This window comes from Miscanthus floridulus, chromosome 9, assembly GCF_019320115.1.
Source record: "Miscanthus floridulus cultivar M001 chromosome 9, ASM1932011v1, whole genome shotgun sequence".
Classification (NCBI taxonomy): domain Eukaryota; kingdom Viridiplantae; phylum Streptophyta; class Magnoliopsida; order Poales; family Poaceae; genus Miscanthus; species Miscanthus floridulus.
In genome coordinates this window covers 128,269,036-128,277,160 of record NC_089588.1, presented here as the reverse complement: position 1 = coordinate 128,277,160, position 8,125 = coordinate 128,269,036, and positions in this window count along the sequence as shown.

Here is an 8,125-nt window from a genome sequence, read left to right as displayed (position 1 = left end):
TGTTATGAGAGGAATGTTGTCCGCCTACAATTTATATATAGAGAGTAATTATATACATGAACTGCATATGTTTATACATTGTCATTTTCATACCCCAGATGGCTCAGACAAGGAGCGGTGCTGGTGGTGACCCGAACAACAACAACAACAACAACAACTCACCACCACCAAACCCTCCTCAGATGACTATGGAGCAGCTGGTGGCCATGCAGACCTAGCTTATGCAAGGCATGGCCCACATGATGACGGTGATGAATTAGAACCAGAACCGGAACCAGGGAGCCAACCAGCCACCTGGCTTGCCTAGAGACAAGCGCCGGGAATTCATGAAAGGACGCCCACCGTTCTTCTCCCGCAGCACCGAGCCTCTGCAAGCTGATGATTGGCTTAAAGCTGTGGAGAGGCAGCTCAACATCGCTTAGTGCAACGACGGGGAAAAGGTCATGTATGGTTTAGGACAGCTTTAGGGAGCTGCGCTCGATTGGTGGGACGTGTACAGCTTTGCACAAGAGGACCCCAATGCTATCACTTGGGATCAATTCAAGGAAGCCTTCAAGGCGCACCATGTGCCTACTGGTCTCATCAAGTTGAAGAAGGAGTTCTTGGCCCTAAAGCAAGGCTCCAAGACTGTTTGTGAATATTGCGACAAGTTTACACAATTGTCGTGGTATGCCCCCAATGAAGTCAAGGAGGATGACCAGAAGCAGGAGCATTTCCTGGAAGGATTCAATGATGGGCTATAGTACAAGCTGTCCAGCACTTCTTATGGTAGTTTCCAGGAGCTGGTAGACCAGGCACTTGTGTTGGAAAGCAAGCACCGCAAGATGGAGGAGAAGAAGAGGAAAGACAACTTTTCTTAGCAGCAGTCCAGCAGCAATCGCCCCCGCTACAACAACCCTCAGCAAGGTTGTTAAGCCCACCCTGCTTATCAGACTAGTGATCAGGGACAGAGTCAGAATCTGCGTTACAATAATCAGGTGCAACGTCCCAACAACCAGGCACCTCGTCGGCCTGCACCCAACAATGCCTAGGTGAGAGGCAATGTCAACATCACTCCTACCGGTATCACTTGCTTCAAGTGTGGTGCGCAACCACAAGGACGCAATGGGCAACCCGGACTAGGACAGAAAGCTCAGAATGGAAGGGTGAACCACATGAAGGTGGATACTGCTGAGGAGGCACCAGATGTCATGTTTGGTATGTTTCTTATCAACTCATACCCTGCTACAGTTTTGTTTGATACCGGAGCATCTCATACATTCATTAGTGCACAATTTGTAGAAAAGCATAGCTTAAACACTAGCACCATGAAAAATGCCTTGGTAGTCAAGTCACCCAGGGGAAAGATGAATACCAATGTCATGTGTCCTGGAGTAAGTATTAAAATAAGGGGGGGTAGATTTTCTTGTTAATCCTATCACCCTGAAGTTAGAGGGGATAGATATGATCCTGGGGATGAGATGGTTGACAAAATTCAAGGGGGTTATACAGTGTGCAGAAAAGACAGTATCTCTTACAGCACCTAATGGGGAAGAGAATTGACAGTGAATTATCTTAGCACTGGAATAGCTAAAGATATTAAGGTTGTGTGTGAATTTCTGGATGTCTTTCCCGATGATCTTCCAGGTATGCCACCTGAACGAGAGATAGAGTTTATCATTAAATTGTTACCTAGTACTGCACCTACATCTAAAAGACCTTATAGAATGGCTATTAATGAACTAGAAGAACTTAAGAAATAGTTAAGGGAGTTGCAATCTAAAGGGTATATCCATCCTAGTTCGTCACCTTGGGGTGCCCCGATTATCTTTCTAGAGAAGAAAGATAGGACACAGAGAATGTGTGTAGATTACATGTCATTAAATGAGGTAACCATAAAGAACAAGTACCCCTTGCCTAGAATTGAAGATTTGTTTGATCAGTTGAAGGGAGCATGATTTGTTTGATCAGTTGAAGGGAGCATGTGTCTTTTCTAAGATAGATTTGAGATCGGATTATCATCAGTTAAGAAACAGGCCCAGTGATATTCCCAAGACTGCGTTTACTACCAGATATGGGCTTTATGAGTATACAATCATGTCATTCGGGTTAACCAATGCTTCGACTTACTTTATGTACTTGATGACCAAAATTTTTATGGAGTATCTAGATAAGTTCGTTGTGGTCTTTATCGATGATATCCTGATATATTCCAAGAGTGAGGAAGAACATGGAGAACACTTGAGGCTAGTTTTGCAGAAATGAAGGGAACATCAACTCTATGCTAAATTGACTATGTGTGAGTTCTGGATGAAGGAGGTATCTTTTCTCAGTCTTGTTATATCCAATGGTGGAGTTGCAGTTAGTTCGAGTAATGTGGCAGATGTACTCAAGTGGAACCCACCCCAGACAGTCAGTGAGATCAGGAGTTGCTTGGGAATGGCTGGTTACTACAGGAGATTTATTGAAGGTTTCTCTAGTATTGCTAAGCCGATGACTGCTTTATTAGAGAAGGGGAAATATTCAAGTGGACCGACAAATGTCAAGCCAGTTTTGAGGAGTTAAAGAAGAGGTTGACTACAGCACCTATTTTTACTTTGCCAGATATCACTAAGAGTTTATCTATCTATTGTGATGCTTCTCGACAAGGTTTGGGTTGTGTATTGATGCAAGAAGGGAACGTTATTGCTTATGCTTCAAGACAGTTGAAGAAACATGAATTGAATTACCCAACTCATGACCTGGAACTAGCTGCTGTGGTTCACTCACTGAAGAATTGGAGGCACTATATTCTTGGGCATAAATGTGATATCTACACTAATCATAAGAGCCTCAAATATATATTCACTCAAAATGACTTAAACCTAAGATAGAGAAGATGGTTAGAGCTGATCAAATGCTATGAGCTAGAGATTCATTATCACCCTGGTAAGGCAAATGTCGTGGCAGATGCACTTAGGAAAGAGAGTTAGGTGAACATGTTGATAGCTATAGAGTTATCTTCTAAATTGATAGCTAAGTTTGAACATCTTAATTTGGTTTTCATTGCAAACACTCAAGGTACTTCTATAGATGTTGAACCAACACTAGAACAAGAAATCAGGGATGGTCAGAAGGAAGATGAGAGAATCCAAGAGGTTGTTGAATTGATCAAGAAAGATAAAGCTCCCAGATTCTGAATTGACCATGAAGGGACAGTTTGGTTCAAGCATAGATTGTGTGTGCCTCATATCCAAAGGATCAAAGATATAATCTTGAAGGAAGTTCATGAGTCCTCTTACTCTATTCATCTAGGAGGTACTAAGATGTATCAAGATCTAAAAGACTAGTATTGGTGGTACAGCATGAAGAGAGACATAGGTGATTATGTGGCTCTGTGTGACACTTGTGAGCGAGTAAAGGCAGAGCATCAAAGAGCAGCCAGTTTGCTACAGCCCTTGAAGATACCCGAGTGGAAGTGGGATGAGATCAGCATGGACTTTATAGTAGGCCTACCTCGCACTCAGAAGGGCTTTGATTTTATTTGGGTAGTGGTGGATCGCTCAACTAAGGTTGCACATTTCATACCTATCAAGACCACCTACAATGGAGCCCGATTGGCTGAGAAGTACATGGAAAGGATAGTGTGTCTACATGGAGTTTCGAAGAGGATAGTCTTAGACAGGGGTACATAGTTTACTTTGAGATTTTGGGAGAAGTTACACGAGTCATTGGGTACTCAATAGAGGTTCAGTACATCTTATTATCCACAGACAGATGGTCAGACCGAGAGGATTAATCAATTTTTGGAGGATACATTGAGGTCATGTGCTCTACAGTCTGGTGATAGTTGGGATAGTAGTTTGCCTTATGCTGAGTTTTCTTATAACAACAATTACCAGGCTAGTGTCAAGATGTCTCCTTTTGAAGCTTTGTATGGCAGGAAGTGTAGGACCCCTCTATTTTGGAATTAGACTGGTGAGAGATAGGTCTTTGGCTATCAAGATAGATGAAGCTTATAACAATAGTTACCAATACATTGAGGATAACTGAAGAGCAAGTTCAGGTTATTAGGTAGAATCTGAAGGCAGCTCAGTCCAGGCAGAAAAGTTATGCTGATGTGCATCGTAGAGAGTTGGTGTTTGAGGTAGGTGACTTTGTTTATCTGAAGGTGTCACCTATCAGGGGTCTTAAGAGGTTCAGAGTCAAAGGGAAGTTGGCACCTCGATATATTGGTCCTTTCAAGATTTTGGAAAGGAGAGGTGAAGTGGTGTCACACCCAATTTTAAGGATAAAATTGAATGCACAATACGTATGTGTGCCTAGGAATCAGTCACACACACAAGTCGACAAATCATATAAAGTATCATCACGGTGTCTCTTACATCACAAATAATAACATTAAGTAGTCTTACACAACACAGCGGAATAGTAAAGGATAACACTCTCGTGGAACACCATCATAGGGAAGGTCAACTAGTTGACCACAAGCCTAAAAATCCTCAGGGAAATCTTCATATCCGTTGTCATCTGTTACCCATCCGGGATTTTTATCCAAATAAAGAAAATAAACAAGTGTAAGTACATCCCGTACTTAACAAGCTAACATGGGGTTATGAAGCTCAAATGGTTGACACTGGTTTACAGCATTTAGCATTTTTAGTAAGTCAAGCTTTTATTCTTAGGTATTATCAAATTATGCTTAAGCTCCCAATTAATCCCATATGAACAGATATCAAGGTCAAGTGTCTCATATAACATCATAGAACATCTTAAATGATCATCAATAAGTATCCAGTTATTCTGTGAGTTTTCTGGGCCGCTCGTGCCTGTGAACACGGCTGTTATAACAGTTTGTTACCCTCTGCAGAGGTGGTGCACATTCACCGCGAGTCGTGATCCCCATATGCCCGGGTTAATTACTCCGATGTCACTGCCAAGGTGAGCGGGCAGGGTACACTATGAAGCCATTTCATAGGTTTCTCTAACAAGTTAGGGCCGCTAGGTTTCCTTGGCAGGCAGATGTAGGAACCCCCCTTTCCTATGGCACATATCCATCACGGCTATACACACAGGAACAGATGCAGCCCTATACCCAACGTGGCAAGCCCCATTTGTGCCAAAAAGGTAACCTCTAACTAGCTAGAAAAGGTCCTATTATTGAGCTAAAGTTAGAGCCATATGACTCTCCCGGTTGCACTGTCAGTCCCAGCTTTTGCCGACAGATAAGTTCTTATGGAGGGCTGGGAGCAACATGAACAAAGGTCATTTGCACCTTTGCCCTATGGAACAGTTGTTATAAATCATGTTAAACTCTTAGTTCCATAGAATCATTCATCATCATGTAGATCAAGTTCAGTTAGAGCACTAGCAATCTACCCATATGCAATTGACCCATAGGAGACAAGGAACAGGATAAACAATCACTAGGATGTCCTTACGGGTATCAATTTAGACACATGCAAATGAGTAATTGATTAAAGTGAAATAGGACATCAAGGTAGGCCCATACTATACTTGCCTCCACTAGTAGAGAACAGACCTTTGATCCTCGGCCAAAATGGGCTCTAGTCCCGGAATTTTTTGCCCCCGGGACTAGAAATACCTTTAGTCCCGGTTGGTGGCTCCAACCGGGACTAAAGGTCCCTGCCCAACGGCTACTGCGCCAGACAGAGGTGGCAGGGACCTTTAGTCCCGGTTGGAGCCACCAACCGGGACTAAAGGTATACTTTTACTCCCGGTTTGTGGCTCCAACCGGGAGTAAAGGTCTACTCCCGGGTCGTGGCTGCGCCCGGGGTTGGAAAGTTACCTTTAGTCCCGATTGGATCTATCAACCGGGACTAAATGTTCTCCCTTTATAAATCGGCCGTCTCCTCCTTCCTCCCCGAGCCCGAGCTCAGCACATTTTGAAGCTCACTGCAGTAGTGTTCTTGCTTCCTCCCTCCCTCCATTGTTCCTCCATCCATTCTTCGATTCCTCCGTCGATTCTTCAGTTGTAAAGGTTACCAATCTCATACTCTCATTTTTTACCATTTTCTTATGCCATTTTATTCACTATATATATTTATGGTTCTTTATTGTGGTTTTTTTTTCATTTGTAAGCAATTTGAGCTCAAAATCACTTTAAGCTTGCATATTTACATGAAAGAAGGTTAAAGTATATATAAATATAAAGTTAGAAAATAGTTAGAAAATTATAGCAAATCCTTACTAGTTGAACTTGCGGACCGTGTTCAGGTCGGCGAGGATGTTCTCTGCCGAGCGGTAACGGACGTCAAGGAGGAGCTTTGATTCTACGAGGGAGAGCGATAACGGTCGTGGAAGACCGTGTTCCCTTCCTCGTAGAATCGGAGCTCTTCCTTGACCAAGTACGGTGCCGTCCGGTGGAGAAATCCTCGCCGAGCTGATCACGTAAGCAAGGTCAACTAGTACGGATGGTTATTTATTCACATGTCCCGATATCGTCGTAGTAGTCTGTCAATCACCGTACCTAAACGTAGTATATATAAATAAAAACTTAGAAAATAGTTAGAAAATTATAGAAAATCCGTACTAGTTGAACTTGCGGACCGTGTTCAGCTCGGCAAGCATGTTCTCTGTCGAGCGGTAACGGACATCAAGGAGGAGCTTTGATTCTACGAGGGAGAGCGACAACGGTCGTGGGAGACCGTGTTCCCTTCCTCATAGAATCGGAGCTCTTCCTTGACCAAGTACGGTGCTGTCCGGTGGAGAAATGCTCGCCGAGATGATCACGTAAGCAAGGTCAACTAGTACGGATGGTTATTTATTCACACGTCCTGATATCGTCGTAGTAGTCTGTTATGTGTGTACATTCCCATTCTTCTGTTAATTTGCGGAAATATCATATGAATTACTTACCTGCCGCAGTAAAAGACGAGAACACAATGACCATTAAAAATATCATTGTTTAGAGATCTAGATAATTTTATAGTTTGTTAATTTTATTTGTTTATAAAAGAAGAAATTTATAGTGTATTAAAAAATGAGTATAGAGAGTAGATGGCAACTGCTTCCGGGTCCTCGGCCTCTCATGGGTTTCCAAAGCGACTTAGGCCGGGCCTTCCTCTCATTCCATGCGGCAAGTGTCGTGATGAGATGAAGATTGTGATGGAGTACCGAGTGAAGAAGGAGGGTCCCAACAAGGATCGTATCTTCTACAAGTGTCCGGATCGCAATGTGAGTTATTTTATCGTATTTAATGATTATGGTTAGTTTATACCTATTTTCATGATGGTTGTGATTAAAGTTCTAGTTTTTTGTTTTAATTTCAGTGGGATGGCAGTGGACGATGTTCAGGCTTCTACTGGGAGGAAGAGTATGTTGAACTCGTGCAAAAATATCTTGCACAACAGGCAGATACGGCGGCTAATGAGGCAGTGATCCAGTCGAAGAAGCCCAAAGATGTTGCACAATCGGGGGATCTGTCTGTTTTAGTTGAGATTGGTCGCGAAATCCTTGTGCTCCTGAAATGTATTTTAGCTTTAGTTCTTTTAGTGGTAGTTGGGATTGTCTACATTGTAGCGATGCTTTCATAAATTTGTATCTTTTGTGGTGGCACGCATGTTGTATAAATAATTAATTATGATCTAGGTTTTAATATGATATTTATGTCATGTAATGCAGATGAGCCGTCATTGGATGTATAATGCTGATCGCCGCTCACAAGAGTTCATTGACGGCGTGCATTCTTTATTACGTGCGGCCGAGACAAACAAACGCGACGGTTTCATGTGCTGCCCATGTGCCATATGTAAGAATACGGTGGAATATCCTTGCTCAAGGACTCTTCATTCACACTTGTTCAAGTCGGGTTTCATGCCAAACTATATTTGTTGGACAAAGCACGGAGAAACCGGTGTTGTAATGGAAGAAGATGAAGAAGAACAATGGGACGACAATGATATTATTCCTGATGGTGCGTGCTTCAATGATACTGCAATGGGAGAAGCTGAAGAAGAGGTAGTCGCAGAAGATGAGCCGGCTGATGATCTTTGTCAGGTCATTCGTGATGCACAAAGAGAATGTGAAAGTGAAAAGGAGAAGATCAAGTTCGAGCGGATGCTAGAAGATCACAAGAAATTGTTGTACCCAACTTGTGATGCAGGGCAGAAAAAGTTGGGAACCACACTAGAATTGCTGCAATGGA